Raw genomic sequence first — 19,027 nt, forward strand, 5'->3', positions numbered from 1 at the left:
GGCTGATCATCCAACTCAGTATCCCGTACCTGCCTTCTCTCCATACGGCCTGATCCCTTTAGCCACAAGGGCCACATCTAACTCCCTCTTAAATATAGCCAATGAACTGGCCTCAACTACCCTCTGTGGCAGAGAGTTCCAGAGATTCACCACTCTCTGTGTGAAAAATGTTTTTCTCATCTCGGTCTTAAAGGATTTCCCCCTTATCCTTAAGCTGTGACCCCTTGATCTGGACTTCCCCAACATCGGGAACAATCTTCCTGCATCTAGCCTGTCCAACCCCTTAAGAATTTTGTAAGTTTCTATAAGATCCCCCCTCAATCTCCTAAATTCTAACGAGTATAAGCCGAGTCTATCCAGTCTTTCTTCATATGAAAGTCCTGACTTCACTGCCTGCTGCACCTGCATGCCTACTTTCAATGACTGGTGTACCATGACACCCAGGTCTCGTTGCATCTCCCCTTTTCCTAATCGGCCACCATTTAGATAATAGTCTGATTTCCTGTTTTTGCCACCAAAGTGGATAACCTCACATTTATCCACATTATACTGCATCTGCCAAACATTTGCCCACTCACCCAGCCTATCCAAGTCACCTTGCAGTCTCCGAGCATCCTCCTCACAGCTAACACTGCCCCCCAGCTTAGTCTCATCTGCAAACTTGGAGATGTTGCCTTCGATTCCCTCATCCAGATCATTAATATATATTGTAAATAGCTGGGGTCCCAGCACTGAGCCGTGCGGTACCCCACTAGTCACTACCTGCCATTGTGAAAAGGACCCGTTTACTTCTACTCTTTGCTTCCTGTTTGCCACCCAGTTCTCTATCCACATCAATACTGAACCCCAATACCGTGTGCTTTAAGTTTGTATACTAATCTCTTATAGTTACATCCTCGAAAAATTCTATAAGATTCGTCAGACATGATTTACCTTTCGTAAATGCATGCTGACATTGTCCAATGATTTCACCACTTTCCAAATGTGCTGCTATCCCATCTTTAATAACTGACTCTAGCAGTTTCCCCACTACCGATGTTAGACTAACTGGTCTGTAATTCCCCGTTTTCTCTCTCCCTCCCTTCTTAAAAAGTGGGGTTACGTTAGCTACCTTCCAATCCTAAGGAAGTAAGTAAAGTAAGTAAACTTTATTTATATAGCACATTTTAAGTCAACTTGCATTGACCCCAAAGTGCTTCACATAATTTAAATAATAAGTTCCATTGCAAACCATAGAAAAAGGTTTAAAAAAAAAGAATAAAAATGGACACAACATATTATAGAGTTCAACACAAACATCCCCCCACAGCAGAATCAAAACATTTCCACTGTGGGGGAAAGGCACCAGAAAGTTAAGTCCTCTTCCTCTGTGAAACACCCGAGGTCGGGGCCCATTTGTGGCCGTGCAGCCAGTCCGTTGATTTTCAGGGCCCTCTTGCCGTAAAGATGGAACATCGGCGTCGGGTGAAACATTCCTCAGCGGCTTGGAAAAGTCTGGAGCGGCTGTCCCCTCCCCGGAGACCGGAGACCGCAGCACTCGTAGTCCTCATGCCGCACCGGTTGGAGCTCCGACCCCGGCGAACTCGATCCATGGCTCTGCGGCGCTCCAAATCCAGCGCCGCCCGCGGCCGGACGCCCACAGCCACAGCTCCGCGATGTTGGAAGTCGGCGGCCAAAGCGCTCCGGAGCTTACCGCACGGCGACCCGGTATGGTATCGCCCGCTCCGTGTTGGCATCCCAGCGCTGTGCCACCGCCGCCGAAGCTGTAGTCCCAGCCGGTCCCGACAGGAAAACGCCGCTCCACTTTCGGTGGTAGGCCGCGAGGACGGAGCGAAGAAACAGCACGGAGGGATGCTGCCTCTCCGACCAGGTAGGGGACTAAGAATAAAGTTTCCCCCTTCCCCACCCCCACCCCCCACATAGAAGACCTCCACTAACATTTTTTAACATGACTTAGAATAAAATAAAATAAAGAAAGGTGTAGAGACGGAATGCGGGCAGGCTGCCATACACAGACGGCGCCCACTCCCGCACATCCGCCACAAAGGAACTACTCCAGAATCTAAAGAGTTTTGAAAAATTATCACTAATGCATCCACTATTTCTGGAGCTACTTCCGTAAGTACTCTGGGATGCAGCCTATCTGGCCCTGGGGATTTATCGGCCTTTAATCCATTCAATTTACCCAACACCGGAATTAAAGTGTCCAGCAACCGGGAGATCAGGTTGGTTCACACGGGCTGAGCCAAGGTGCTCCGCAAATCGATCGCCCAGTCCGCGTTTGGTCTCGCTAATGTATAAGAGTCCACATCTTGAACAATGGATACAGTAGTTGAGGTTGGAGGAGGTGCAAGTGAACCTCTGCCTAACCTGAAAAGTCTGTTGGGATCCCTGGACAGAGTCGAGGGAGGAAGTATAGGGACAGGTGTTGCATTTTCTGCGGTTGATGGGAAAGGTAACTGGGGAGGGGGTGGTTTGGGTGGGAAGGGATGAGTTAACCAGGGAATTGCGGAGGGAACGGTCTCTGCGGAAGGCAGAAAAGGGTGTAGATGGGAAAACGTGGCTAGTGGTGGGATCCCGATGGAGGTGGCGGAAATTTTGGAGGATTATGTGTTGTATGCGACGACTGATGGGGTGGAAGGTAAGGACTAGGGGGACTCTGTCTCTGTTGTGACTAGGAGGAGGGGGAGCAGGGTCGGAGCTGCGGGATACTGAGGAGACATGAGTGAGGGCCTCATCTATGATGGGAGAGGGGAACCCCCGTTCCCTAAAGAATCAGGGCATCTCGGATGTTCTAGTATGGAACATCTCATCTTGGGCGCAGATGCGGCGTAGACGGAGTAATTGGGAGAAACATAGAAACATAGAAACATAGAAAATAGGTGCAGGAGTAGGCCATTCGGCCCTTCGAGCCTGCACCGCCATTCGATATGATCATGGCTGATCATCCAACTCAGTATCCCATCCCTGCCTTCTCTCCATACCCCCTGATTCCTTTAGCCACAAGGGCCACATCTAACTCCCTCTTAAATATAGCCAATGAACTGGCCTCAACTACCTTCTGTGGCTGAGAATTCCACAGATTCACCACTCTCTGTGTAAAAAATGATTTTCTCATCTCGGTCCTAAAAGACTTTCCTCTTATCCTTAAACTGTGACCCCTAGTTCTGGACTTCCCCAACATCGGGAATAATCTTCCTGCATCTAGCCTGTCCAACCCCTTAAGAATTTTGTACGTTTCTATAAGATCCCCCCTCAATCTTCTGAATTCCAGCATGTACAAGCCGAGTCTATCCAGTCTTTCTTCATATGAAAGTCCTGCCATCCCAGGAATCAGTCTGGTGAACCTTCTCTGTACTCCCTCTATGGCAAGAATGTCTTTCCTCAGATTAGGAGACCAAAACTGTATGCAATACTCCAGGTATGGTCTCACCAAGACCCTGTACAACTGCAGTAGAACCTCCCTGCTCTTATACTCAAATCCTTTTGCTATGAATGCTAACATACCATTTGCTTTCTTCACTGCCTGCTGCACCTGCATTCCTACTTTCAATGACTGGTGTACCATGACACCCAGGTCTCGTTGCATCTCCCCTTTTTCTAATCGGCCACCATTTAGATAACGGTCTACCTTCCTGTTTTTGCCACCAAAGTGGATAACCTCACATTTATCCACATTATACTGCATCTTCCATGCATTTGCCCACCCACCCAACCTATCCAAGTCACCTTGCAGCCTCCTAGCATCCTCCTCACAGCTAACACTGCCCCCCAGCTTCGTGTCATCCGCAAACTTGGAGATGTTGCATTCAATTCCCTCGTCCAAATCATTAATATATATTGTAAATAGCTGGGGTCCCAGCACTGAGCCTTGCGGTACCCCACTAGTCACTGCCTGCCATTCTGAAAAGGACCCGTTTACTCCCACTCTTTGCTTCCTGTCTGCCAGCCAGTTCTCTATCCACATCAATACTGAACCCCCAATACCACGTGCTTTAAGTTTGTATACTGATCTCTTATGTTGGACCTTGTCGAAAGCCTTCTGAAAGTCCAGATATAACACATCCACTGGTTCTCCCTTATCCACTCTACTAGTTACATTCTCGAAAAATTCTATAAGATTCGTCAGACATGATTTACCTTTCATAAATCCATGCTGACTTTGTCCAATGAATTCACCACTTTCCAAATGTGCTGCTATCCCATCTTTAATAACTGACTCCAGAATTTTCCCCACCACCGATGTTAGACTAACTGGTCTGTAATTCCCCGTTTTCTCTCTCCCTCCCTTTTTAAAAAGTGGGGTTACATTAGCTACCCTTCATGAACTACTCCAGAATCTAAAGAGTTTTGAAAAATTATCACTAATGTATCCACTATTTCTGCGGCTACTTCCTTAAGTACTCTGGGATGCAACTTATCTGGCCCTAAGGATTTATCGGCCTTTAATCCATTCAATTTACCTAACACCACTTCCTGGCTAACCTGGATTTCACTCAGTTCCTCCATCTCATTTAACCCCCGGTCCCTTGCTATTTCCGGCAGATTGTTTATGTCTTCCTTAATGAAGACAGAACCAAAGTAGTTATTCAATTGGTCTGCCATGTCCTTGTTCCCCATGATCAATTCGCCTATTTCTGACTGCAAGGGACCTACATTTGTTTTAACTAATCTTTTCCTCTTCACATATCTATAAAAACTTTTGCAGTCAGTTTTTATGTTCCCTGCCAGTTTTCTTTCATAATCTATTTTCCCTTTCCTAATTAAGCCTTTTGTCCTCCTCTGCTGGACTCTAAATTTCTCCCAGTCCTCTGGTAGGCTGCTTGTTCTGGCTAATTTGTATGCTTCATCTTTTGTTTTGATACTATCCCTGATTTCCCTTGTTATCCACGGATGCACTGCCTTCCCTGATTTATTCTTTTGCCAAACTGGGATGAACACTTGTTGTAGTTCATCCATGCAGTATTTAAATGCCTTCCATTGCATATCCACCGTCAACCCTTTAAGAATCATTTGCCAGTCTATCTTGGCCAATTCACGTCTCATACCCTCAAAGTCACCTTTCTTTAAGTTCAGGACCCTTGTTTCTGAATTAACAATGTCACTCTCCATCCTAATGAAGAACTCAACCATATTATGGTCACTCTTGTCCAAGGGGCCACGCACAACAAGACTGCTAACTAACCCTTCCTCATTACCTCTCTGAGCTGCTCCACCTATATGCTCCTGCCCGGTGCCTCAGGTCAGCTGATCAGCTGCTCCTTGAGGTACCAAGGTCTAAGCGGAAGCTCAGAGGGGATAGAGCCTTTTCTGTTGCTGCTCCGGCACTCTGGAACACCTTGCCGTTGCACATCAGACAGGCCCCATCACTGTCCATCTTCAAATCCTCCCTAAAAATATATTTTTATTCTTTGGCTTTCGACACTGGCTGAGGCATTGCTCCTGTTTTTAGTGCTTTTAATGTCTTTTAATTTTTAGTGTGTTTTTTATAGTCCTTCGTTGTACGGTTTTTAATGGTTTTTAATTGTTTGTAATAGCTTTTTGTTCATGATTTCTCATGTACAGCACTTTGTGGCAACTGTAGTTGTTTAAAGTGCTTTATAAATAAAGTTATTATTATTATTATTATTATTACTCAATACCCAGTCTAGAATAGCCTGCTCTCTCGTTGGTTCTTCTACATGTTGGTTTAGAAAACTATCCCACATACATTCCAAGAAATCCTCTTTCTAAAGAAGGGGATTGAGTCTTTGCAGGAAGCTGGGTGACAAGAAGTGAATAGATAGTTGTGGGAATCAGTGGGTTTGTAATAGACATCAGTCAATAGTCTATTTCTTGTGATGGAGACTGTGAGATCAAGAAAGGGGAGGGAGGTGTCGGAGATGGTCCATGTAAATTTGAGTGCAGGATGAAAATTGGTGAAGTTGATGAAGATCAATAACCTTCTGACTGATGCCCAGACATGGACCTAATAGCTGAATTCCAGAGGAAAGAGGAGAGGAACGGGCCTTAACATCAGGGTAACATTTGACGGTGTGACACTATGATGAATGGATTAAGCTAAAGTCAAGGAAACAAGAAGAAAACTCCAAAATTTGGATTTATACCTTGCACATGGGAAGATGGTTATGGATGATGGAGATTAATCATGCCAGCTTCATATTAATCTGGCATGACGATTAATGCCCAATTAATCTTGCCACGGATAGCACTGTTGGCGATGCTGATGCCTGAGAATGGAATGATAGGTTGGCAATCTGCCAGGTTGTATTTGACTCACTTTCCACAGACAAGATGCACCCAGGAAAGTTTCCACATTATTGTGCAGATAGCATTGTAGCAGTTGCCCTGGAACAGTCTGGCTCATGATGACTTCTTCAACAGCACAGAAGGAATTCTGGTTGGGCTCTTGGGCTTTGGGCATTCAGCACATTCAATCTTTAGTTAACATCATTTTCTGAATCAAATTTGCTGAAGACCATCTTCTATAACGGTGGGAATGCTGTGAAAGATTATCCATTTGGCACTATGACACCGAGCCACCAGTTCTGGTCAGTTCATTTTGATCAAAACAGAACACACACTGAGATCATGATGAAGCAATCTGGAATGTTGACTGAAAGATTTGATTCTGTGGTTATGATTATGCTGGGGTGTAATCCAAATACTACACTTTTTCTTTTACCCTAATTTGAGAAGGTGCATACCCACGTGCTAATTTAGTTTCAGTTTTAGGGATGCAGTGTGGAACCAAGCCCTTCGGCACACTGAGTCTGTGCCGACCAGCGAACCCTGCACACCAAAGATCCTATAGCGGAGCAAGATAGGCCACTCCTGGGAAATGCAATGGGCTGACGTGTAGTACGCTACGGAGCGGAACGTGGGCATTTTTTTTGTCCATTTCAGTAACCGGAATATACCCGACCCGACTCGCAGTGTAATCAACGTTGCGGGGGAATGGTTTGTGTGTGTAATATAGGGTTAGATTCATAATTCTGTTAGTTCATAATTCTGTTAACTCTTGTTAAAGAATAAAATGTTTATAAATTTTGACGCTGGTAATTTTCTTTTTTAATCATTTCTTTTTAAATGGCTCATATGCTGTGTTTGAGTTGATTCTGTATTACACTTACACTCTGTAATTCATTCATCTAATCACATTGTTCACAACTGCAGTATTTGGGAAAATAATAGCAATATGAAGATTCCAGTTGCTCTAGCCTTGGAATGTTACTTAATGTTGTTGTGTCTATGAAGTTGTTTCTCAACAATAAAATGGGTCTGGTCTTCCCAATAGCCAGAGAGTGGAATGAGATCTGTCTGTAATGGTGGGGCTATCTAATTTAAGTATTTCACAAAATTAAATTTGTTTTGAGCAAGATTTACAAATGATGTATAACTTAAGGATGGTTTTATTCAGCGAGCATACAACTGATTAGATTGTGCTGGAAAGAACACACATACATGAATGTGATATAGATGTATATAATAATATAACACACACATTTACATTTCTTCCAATTTTTATATCCAATGATGAACTTTAATTCAGACTAGACAATCAACAACATTAAATTAAAAAACATTGTAAACCTCCCCGCAACTTCACTTTGGTGTCTCGGCCGTGCTGATCCAGGCCAGACTCCCCGCACGCTGTGGAAGGAACATCTTTTCGCTTTTATTGTGATTTATTTCTCTTTTTAACACTCAATATATGATAACGACACATTAGCAACATATGGCACCAATATTGCACCAACCCACTCAATTTAAAATAATTCATAATAGAAATCCATTAACATGGTTAACACTTTATTTCTGACATGCATAGTAAGATTTACATAATTCACATTATTCTGTGCGCGACATATACAGGGTTGCAGTGTTCAGCATATCAGCTAACCAGTGAAAATGATGTACAATTCAACGTATGTAACACAATAATACCACCACCCCTGCTTACACCAAAGAGCAAAACGTCCAACGTAGATACAATAATAAATAAATCGCCATTTGCATTGTTTTGTGCAGCTAACAAATCACAATTTCACACAATGTACATAAGACGGCAGTTATTTGACAAATACTCCGCAGTTCGGTGTAGGAGATCATGTCGGCGAGTATTCTGGGCCCACTGTCGACATCTGAAATTACAGAAAATATCATGCAGTCAATATGTTCCTATTCTGCATTAAATAACAGAGAGGTAGAAAGAAAATGCTCTTGAAAAGATTTTTACAAGGATGTTGCCATGAGGCAACTAGTACTCCTGCACCTATTCCAGCACTATCTAAATGGCATCAAGTTGGGAAAAAGAGAAGTATAACGGGATCTGGGGGTCCTTGTACATCAGTCTATGAAAGTAAGCATGCAGGTACAGCAGGCAGTGAAGAAAGCGAATGGCATGTTGGCCTTTATAACAAGAGGAATCGAATATCGGAGCAAGGAGGTTCTTCTGCAGTTGTACAGAGCCCTAGTGAGACCACACCTGGAGTATTGTGTGCAATTTTGGTCCCCTAATATGAGGAAGGGCATTCCAGGTATTGAGGGAGTGCAGCGTAGGTTTACAAGGTTAATTCCCGGGATGGCGGGACTGTCATATGTTGAGAGAATGGAGCAGCTGGGCTTGTACACTCTGGAGTTTAGAAGGATGAGAGGGAATCTTATTGAAACATATAAGATTGTTAAGGGCTTGGACACACAAGAGGCAGGAAACATGTTCCTGATGTTGGGGGAGTCCAGAACCAGGGGCCACAGTTTAAGAATAAGGAGTAAGCCATTTTGAACGGAGACAAGGAAACACTTTTTCTCACAGAGAGTGGTGAGTCTGTGGAATTCTCTGCCTCAGAGGGCGGTGGAGGCAGGTTCTCTGGATGCTTTCAAGAGAGAGCTAGATCGGGCTCTTAAAAATAGCGGAGTCAGGGGCTATGGGGAGAAGGCAGGAACAGGGTACTGATTGTGGATGATCAGCCATGATCACATTGAATGGCGGTGCTGGCTCGAAGGGCCAAATCGCCTACTCCTGCACCTATTGTCTATTGTCTATTGAGGCCTCGACTGTATCTGAGACTAAGGGGAGCACCCAGCTCTAAGATCTGAACTACAGTGAAAGTTCGGGCAGACTTATTAAAATTCTCAGTATAAAACAGTCAATATGTCCTTATTCTGCATTAAATAACAGAGAGGTAGAAAGAAAAAGAAATTTTTTACAAGGATGTTGCCATGAGGACTCGACCATCCGAGCTCTATGATCTAACTACAGTGAGAGATTGAAAGGGTTAAATAAAATTTTCAATATGCCACAGAAGTAATAAATGTTTTCTTACCTTTCCTCCTTAACGGGTAACCTGAAGAAAGACAAATCAGGTCGCCTACATTGCCGATTGCAGCAATTTACGCCGAGCAGAATGCAGGACTAGTAGACATGGACGCCATGGCCAAAGTGAAGATTCTTTGGATTCGAGAGAGGAGGCGGAAGCAAGGATCCTATCTTTGGGCGGAAGCAAGATGGCAGAAGCAAAATGGCAGAAGCTTGTTACGAAAATGGGTCCTATAATTACCCAAGAATCTGCCCATGACCGTACTACGTGTTTTTCGTAGGAGTAGGCCATCTTGCTTCGCTATAGGATCTTTGCTGCACACTAACACTATCCTACACACACTAGGGATAATTTACATTTATACCAAGCCAATTAATCTACAAACCTGTACGTCTTTGGAGAGTGGGAGGAAACCGGAGAATCCGGAGAAAACCCTTGCAGGTCACAGGAACATCGTACAAACTCTGTACAGACAAGCACCCATAGTCAGGATCAATACCCAGTCCCTGGCGCTGTGATGATTTCATCACAAAATTATTTCTGAACATCACCACACATGCCAGAGGATTATAGACTTAAGGCACAAACAATTTTATTTTCTATAACAACATCCAGCATGAAAAGTACAATACACATGTAATGTGATGAGAATGCCCCTGCCGGGTTAATTACCTCTGAATAAGTATCTTGGAATTAGCAACCACATTTCTTCTTGGCTAATTCTACCTCCGCCTACTTCAGCATAAACCTAGTCAATTGATTCATTGCCATTTCCAAAACTCAGGCTTCTTCAAAACTTTATTGGTTTCTCAAATCTGAGAATGAGGTCATGAGTTAAATTTCTCGTAAATTTCTCATAACTAATTGATTTGATACAAAATCAAACAACATACCATGTAACTTTTGGATTAACATGGGCGATTGTGAGAGCAATTCATATAACTACATAAATATAGGTCACACATTTCACACAGAAATGAAATATTGATTCTCTTTACTGAGGTGCACAAAATGCAATTATGGGTTAAATTTGCAATTGGATCAAAATCTTTCAAAGGGGATATAGAACTTTGTTGTGCAAATATCTTGCACCTTAAAATAGTAGCATTATCTGCAAATTAAATTAACTGACTTGCCTGAATGCCTTATTGAATATTATGGTTTAAGGAAAACACTTCACAGACTTTGTGAAGACGACATTTGGAGACTATAGAAGGCACAAGAGATTGCAGATGCTGGCACTGCTGGAGGAACTCAAAGGGTCAAGCAGCATCTCTGGATGGAATGGAGGGATGACATTTCAGGTCAGAACCCTTTGTCAGTCCCTCCAGCAATTTATTTATTTGCTCATGATTCTGGAACCTGATAGGAGCAGAAATTAGTATGAAACTGGATGAGGAGGGGAAATGGCAGATAGGAACAAAAGAGGGTGGTGAGGGGAGGAGGGAAGGGTAAGAGGTGAGTAATGGGTGGGGAGGTGGGAGGGGGAGGGGGAGGTGGGTATCCAGTGGGAGTTATGAGGTGGGAGTTTAGAGTCCACTGCTTTGATTCATATTTTATTAATAATAAGTCCAGATTCTTTATTGTTAAATCAAAAAGGGCTACAAAACATTATTGTTAAAATTATTTTTCCAAGTAACACAAGTAACACAACTTAGTGTTTGATTTTAAAGATAATGAGTTAGTTTGCTGATTTTATAGTCCGCTTTCTGACCTGATTTATCTGATTAAAATCACTCAATCGCAAGAAAATATAAATAAATGACTGTTCAATGTAAATTACAAATATGTTGGCAGAGTATGGAGCAGCTTGCTTGGACCAGTTGACCCTTAGCATAAATGTACCCATGCCTATTAAAGTTCCACTGATCCTAAGGGCCAGAGTACACAGACTCATCAATATGACCGTAGAAGATAAACCTCTTCCATTTTCAAGAACTTGACATTCTTGGGCTAATTAATGTTCATTGAATTGTGCCTTAGGTTATAATGATTTGCATATTACTTTATACTTAATTCAAACAAATCTACTCCTCCCAGCCTGACCAAATTCAAATGTGTTTAAATGGGACTGAATAACAATGTTTAGAATGAATTCTACTTTGCATTTAATTTATTTTAATCTCAGTTGGCTTTTATATGCATATGACTGCTTTAATTGGAAACTATTGAAAACTTTTGAAATGAAGCCTGCGATTTTTTTGCAGCATTTCACAAGATGCCACAGTGTCATTTTGTAAATGAAAACTATAAATGTTTCTCATAATCAATATTCAATGATATTCTGAGCAATCATCAGAAAATGACTCACACGTTTAGAGCAAATAGATTTTTTCTAAGTATGAGCACAGTGATAAGATTGCTGTTTTCATAATACATGTTTTTTGTGGACTGGAATAGAAACAAATTGTGCTTATCTCCCTTGAATTTTGAAATCTGTAAACCAGGAAAGGCATGCTGCCCACACCATGGGATCTTACTCCTCTTTAATTTTCTTTAATTTGTGAAGTGAATAGCGAAATACTCATAATACAATTAGTGGATAATCAGGCTTGTAATTATGATAATTGCTGGAGACTTGCATCAATCCTGCAGCAAAGTGATAGGATTTCAGGGGAGCTATTAAAATACAGAGAGGGAAATGATAAATTGATGAATGGCTTAGTTAGGCTTATATTATTGGACAATGTCTTACAATGTTTCCTCAAAGCAAAAGGTCTCAAGGGGTGACAAAGAAACCAAGGTTTCTGAACCAGTGAACAAATATGTTTGATCTTTTCTTGTCATGTAAACAACGCTGATAAACATCTTTATTTACTGGAATAAACTCTCTAATATATAGATTTTGCAAGGGTTGCATGCAGAAACTGAAGCAGTAGTGAGTTATCGTACGAACAGGTTTCATTAATCTGTGGCCTCTTGTGAACAACAGCAAGACATTTGTTCAAACATTAACAGATACCGCAGGGAGAATAAGTAAGGAAGACAAACTAATAGAGATTAAGCACTCAATTGGAGTAGTGCTGATGGAAAGGATTTAGTTTCATCTGGTTAAAGACCTGTTTTAGCTGGGTGGTGGTTACAGTACAGGTGTAATAATACTTGCTGCAAATTTGATATGTGAATCGTATAACATTCATCGACAATGATTGAAATAAGACAGTTGCATTTTCAATAGGCAAAGAAACTGCATTCATCCTGAAAGGTCACAGGAAGCTGATGAGAAATGGCAGACACATAGTCTGCTCTATTCATAATGTAATCAACCCTGCTTAAAAGGGCAACATCTGCCTGATGTGGGTTTTTGAACCCTCTTCTGCTTCCTCTAATTTAATACCATTTGGGCAGAAAGATTGTTCAGTGGAACAGTTTTATTCTTCAGAGTACAAATGATGTTGATGAATTTGATGGTCGTGCGTGATCTCTAACTTTTTTGTACATAAACTTTGTCATACATTTTCACTTTAATTACTGAATCAAAATTGTGATGGTCTACATTGCAAATATGAATAACAAAACAAGATTTCATTCTCGCTTTTACTTGGAAATATTCTATGAATAAATATAATCAAAATCAGCAAAAACTGATGATCAGATTTTAAAAAGATGTGTTCTTGTGCTGGGAAACATGATTGCACATTTATGTAAGAAATTATTCGTCAAACATGAATAATTCAGGTCCCAAATGTTCATTTATGTGCCTCTTAACAGAGAAAGAAGGTTCCTTTCTCTAATGTTGTGTGAAATCATTAAGTCTGATTTTAACACCTCTCAGGACCTTCTGCAGAAAAATCCCAAATCATAACATGGATTTAATATGTAGACAAAATATAAATTAACCTCCCGAGCTCTATGTCATTCTTACCTATGTTTAAATTAGAATACCATGATTTAAATATGTATCTCACATTTTGATAGTTGATTGAAAGAACTAAAACCTGTTCAGCCAACAATTCTCATTTGCTACCACGATCAATCACTTATGCAGTCAGCAACATTAAAACCAAAAGCAAATCATTTAAGTACTTCACATATTTTTTTACATTCTGACAGAAACCACTAGAAGATTAAACATTACATTTAAATTATAATAAATTAATTAAAGGAGCAGAGGGTCCTTCACCAAGTTTCATTGGGAAAACACAATCATTTTTCTGAGAACTAAGGGTTCAAATTCTATTTCAGTTCAGGGGTTTATCAGTTCAGCTGAGCACTATTGTCTATTGTCAATGTCACAAGTTGAAGATTGATAGGTAAGAGTGGATCACATTGCCACCACAGACCACTGGAAAGCTGCAGCTGCACTGCGAAAGAAACAGGAAATCAGTACTGTTTAGGTTTCAGTTTAGCTTTATTATTGTCACAAGTACCAATGTAGAGTTTAGTATGCTATCCAAACGGATCAGATATACTACACATAAATACAATCAAGCAAACTCAAATACAATAGGTAGAGCAAAGAGGAAGACACAGCGTGCAGAATATAGTTCTGAGCATTGTAACACATCAATTCCACAGACAAAATCCAATGTTCACAATGGGGTAGAGGTGAATCGGACAGCACCCTAGTCTATGGAAGGGCTGTTCAGAAGCCTGATAACAGAGGGGAAAAAGTTGTTCCTGAGTCTGGTGGTGCACGCTTTCAAGCTTCTGTACATTCTTCCTGATGGGAGCAGGGAGAAGAAGGAATGTAGCATTAACAAGCTGGCAAAAAATGGGTGTGGGTAGATTGAGCAACAATACAAGAAGCACAAAAACACTTTTGTTCCATTGGCAGGTATTATGCCATTGGCCTTTGGTAAAACAGTTGAATGATGAAAATTTGCACTAAAAATTCCCTACATATTTAAGAGCTCAATCTTTGTACACAAGGATCTTATTTAGTTAATCTGAAAGAAAGGTTCTGGATATTTGCAGTAGTTTAATGGTGATTTCGATTGTAAATATAATTTAATGGGCATCTTAAATACTTATAACTGATCTGTAAAATTTGTTTGCTGTAAGTAAAAAGTTGTTGACTTTAATAGTGCAGGATTTGTTGACTTGCACATGATTATATCACACCAAAATTGACACAGCACAGACAAGGTACTAGAATATTACATGCTCTGTAATGTTCCAACGTTATTTCACTGTGCACTTGCTGGTACTGTTAAGTACTTCACCTAATTTATATTGAATAACTATTTGTTAATGGTATATTATTCTAATGCCAAAGTAAGTATAAACGTGCCACTCGTGCGATTACTTGTATAATCCGTAGATCACTGCAATACATTTTAATAGAGTCATAAAGCTAGAATCATAGTGTATGGAAGTAGGCCCTTCAACCCAACTCATTCAAGCCCACCAGGTTTTGCAACTGAGCTGGTCCCTTTCACCTGTGTTTGACCCATTTCCCTCTGAACCTTTCCTATCCAACTATGTGTCTGGATGTCTTTTAATTGCCACATTTGTACTCGCCTCAACAACTTCCTCTGGCAACTTATTCAATATACACACAACCCTCTGTGAGAAGAAATTGCCCCTTAGGTCTCTTTTAAATCTTTTCCTTCTCACCTTAAATCAATGCCCTCTAGTTCTGGATTTCTCTATCCTGAGGAAAAGACAGTGACTATTCACCTTAACTATGCTTCTCATGTTTTTATATACCCTATCGCGTCACCCCTCAGCCTCCTATGCCTCAGGGATCAAACTCCCAGCCTATCCATCCACTATAGAGTCATAGGGAGGAGGAGCCATCTTGGTAAACGGCTGCTAGCCAGCAGCCGTCCGTTTTAAATTCGTTTTTTTAATAGTTTTTAGTGAGTCCTGTTTTTTGTTTGTAGGGGATATGGTCTTTTTAATGTGGGGGGTAGGTGTAAACTTTATTTCTAGGTCCCTACCTGGTCGGTGTGGCAGCCTTTTCTCCGGGCTGCCCGTCGACCCGTCCTCGTGGCCTACCAGCGGGCTTGGAGCGCCGTTTCCTGGTGGGGACCGCCCAGCACCTCGGCCTCGGCGGCGGCACAGCGTTGAAGCACCATCGCGGAGCGGAGCGGGCGACGCCTTGCCTGGGTCGCAGCGCTGGACCGCCGAGAGCAACATCTCCGGGCTGCGGGTCTGCGGAGCAGAGAGGTGGCAGTGCGGAGAGGCAGCGGTGCGGAGAGGCGGCGCCGACTTTTTCATCGGGAGCCTGGGAGCTCCAAACCGGCGCGGCCTTGTCGGCTTCGGCAGCCGCGGGCTCCAACCAGGAAGCGGCCATTCCAGGTGGCCCAGCCGCCGAAAGGACTCTCCCGAAGCCGGGACAAGACCGCCCGGTGAGAACGGCCAGGGACATCGGGCCTCCATAGAGGCAATTGCGGTGGCCTCAATAGGCCTGACTTTGGGGTCAAATGGGGTGGGGACTGGACATTGTGCCTTCCTCCACAGTGCTATCCACTGTGGGGGGATGATTTTTTTGTCTAATTATAGTCCTGTAGGTCTGTGTCCAAGATGGCTGCCGTGAAGAGAGAGTGGACGCTGGCGCGCTTTGGCTGCCGCTGCTCTCTCTTCACACTGTGTTTTTGATTTTCTGTTTTTGGATTGAATTCTGTTTTTAATTTGTGTCTCTGTGATGTCTTTATTACTTGTTATATTCCGATTATATGTTATTCCGATTACCATGTAAGGTGTCCTTGAGATGTCTGAAAGGCGCCCATTAAATAAAATTTATTATTATTATTATAGAGTGATGCCATGTGGAAACAGACCCTTCGACCCAACTTGTCCACAGGTCAACATGTCCCAGCAACACTTGCCAGTATTTGGTCCATATCCCTCCAAACCTGTCCTATCCATGTACCTGTCTAATTGCTTCTTAAATGTTGGGATAGTCCCTGCCTCAACTACCTCCTCTGGCAGCTTGTTCTATACATCCACCTCCGTTTGTGTTAACAGGTTACCCCTCAGATTCCTATTAGATCTTTTCCCCTTCACCTTAAACCTATGTACTCTGGCCCTTTATTCACCTACTCAGGGCAAGAGATTCTGTGCCTCTCCCCGATCTATTCCTCTCATGATCTTATACACCTCTATAAGATCACCCCTCATCCTCCTGCGCCCCAAGGAATAGAGTCACAGCCTACTCAACCTCTGCCTATAGCTCAGACCATCTAGTCCTGGCACCATCCTCGTAAATCTTCTGTGTACCCATTCCAGCTTGACAACATCTTTCCTGTAAGTCGGTGCCCAGAACTGAACACAATACTCTAAATGCAGCCTCACCTATGTCTTATGCAACTGCAACATGACCTCCCAACTTGTATACTCAATACTCTGGCTGATGAAGGCCAATGTGCCAAATGTCTTTTTGATCACCTGATCTACCTGGAACTCCACCTTCAGGGAGCTATGCACCTGCACTCCTAGATCCCTCTGCTCTCCAACACTCCCAGAGCCCTACCATTCACTGTGTAGGTCCTGCCCATGTTAGACTTCCCAAAATGTAACACCTCACATTTTTCTGCATTAAATTCCATCGACCATTCCTCAGCCCACTTGGCCATTCGATCAAGATCATGCTGCAATTGTTTGCAACCATCTTCACTATATGCAAAACCGCCCACTTTTGTATCATCTGCAAACTTGCTAATCTTGTCGTGTACAGTATGTTCTCATCCAAATCATAGATATAGATGACAAACAGTAATGTGTCCAACACCAAACCCTGAGGCACACCACTGGTCACAGGCCTCCAGTCCGAGAAACAACCTTCCACCATCACCCTCTGCTTTCTTCCACGAAGCCAATCTTTTATCCATTCAACTATCTCTCCTTGGATCCATAGAAACATAGAAACATAGAAAATAGGTGCAGGAGGAGGCCATTCGGCCCTTCAAGCCAGCACCGCCATTCATTGTGATCATGGCTGATTGTCCCCTATCAATAACCCGTGCCTGCTTTCTCCCCATATTCCTTGACTCCACTAGCCCCATGCGATCCAACCTTCAAGAGCAGCCTACCATGAGGGACCTTGTCGAATGCTTTACTAAAGTCCATATATCCAACATCTACAGCTTTTTGGTCACGTCTTCAAAAAACTCAATCAGGTTTGTGAGACAAGACCTCCCACGTACAAAACCATGCTGACTATTCCTAATCATCCCTTGTCCGTCTAAATGCCTGTATATCCTATCCCTCAGAATATCCTCTAGTACCTTTCCAACTCACTGACCTGTAGTTCCCAACATTTTCCCTGCAGCCCTTCTTGGATAAAGGCACAACATTTGCCATCCTCCAGTCTCCCGGCACCTCTCCTGTATTTAAAGGTAAATTTCAACAGGTGCTCCCACCAATTCCTCTCTGTTTTCCCACAATGTCCTCGGATATATATGAACAGCCCCTGGAGATTTGTCTACCTTCATACACGATAATGTCTTCAGCACCTCTTCGATAGTAACACTGACTGCTCTCAAGACATTTCCATTGACTGCCCAAAGTTCCTCCGTCCTCCTGTCTTTCTCCTCGGTAAATACAGTGGAGAAATACTCATTAAGGATCTTGTCCATCTCCTTTGGCTCCACACAGAGGTGACCACTTTGATTCCTAAGGGCTCCCACTCTCTTTCTAGTTACCCTTTCCCCCCTTATGTATTTAAAAAATCTCCTGGGGCTGTCCTTAATGTTACCCCCTCGCCCCTTTTTGCCCTTCTGATTCCTTTTATACTTTGTTCCTTAGTTCCTGAAACTCCTCCTGGGATACACTTGATCCCAGCTACCTACTGTATACCTGACCCATGCATCCTTCTTAATCTTGACCAATGCCTCAATTTCTCTCATCAGCCAAGCTTCCTTACGTTTGCCTGCTTTGCCCTTCACTCTAACAGGGACGTGCATATCCTGAGCTTTTGGCATCACACTTTTAAAAACATCCCACTTGGCTGATGTTCTTTTCCCCTCAAACAACCTGCTCCAATGAACTTGAGCGAGAGTTTCTCTCATACCCTGAAAGTTGACCTCACCCTAATTTAGCATTTTAACATATGAGTCCTCTCAGTTCCAATCCATAATTATCTTAAACCTAGCCTCCTCCACGAACACTTCATTCATTTGCCCTTCCCAATTTCCCAAGACTAGATCAAGTGTAGCCCTCTCATGTGTGGGGGCCTCCATATATTGTTGGTGAAAACTCTCCAGGACACCTTTGAAAAACTGTACCCCATCTAAACCTTTCACACGATGATATTCGCAGTCAATATTGGGAAAGTTAAAATCCCCTACTATAACAAACTTATTTGACATCGCTGTCTGCAATCTCCTGCCATATTTGTTCTTCTAATTCCCTTTCACTATTTGGGGGTCTATGGTAAACCCCCAACAAGGTGATCATCCCTTTCTTGTTCCTCAACTCCACTAGATGAACCATCTGTAATGTCACCCCTGACTACTGCCGTGGCATCCTCCTTAACCTATAATGCAACTCCCCCTTCTGTTTTTATCATTACCCTGTCTCTCCTGAAGCACCTGTATCCTGGAACATTGAGCTGCCAGTCCTGCCCCTCTCTTAACCAGTTTTGGTAATGGCTACAACGTCCCAGTCGCACGTACCTATCCATGCCCTAAGCTCATCTGCCTTACCCGTCAGTTATAACCCAAGCTCATCTGTTCTGATAACATCTGCGTGAATTTTTTCTGCACCCTTTCGAACTCAATTATATCTTTCTTACGGCAGGAAGACCAGAAATGAACACA

The sequence above is a fragment of the Amblyraja radiata genome, chromosome 4 (genome assembly GCF_010909765.2).
Source record: "Amblyraja radiata isolate CabotCenter1 chromosome 4, sAmbRad1.1.pri, whole genome shotgun sequence".
In the NCBI taxonomy this organism is placed as follows: Eukaryota; Metazoa; Chordata; class Chondrichthyes; order Rajiformes; family Rajidae; genus Amblyraja; species Amblyraja radiata.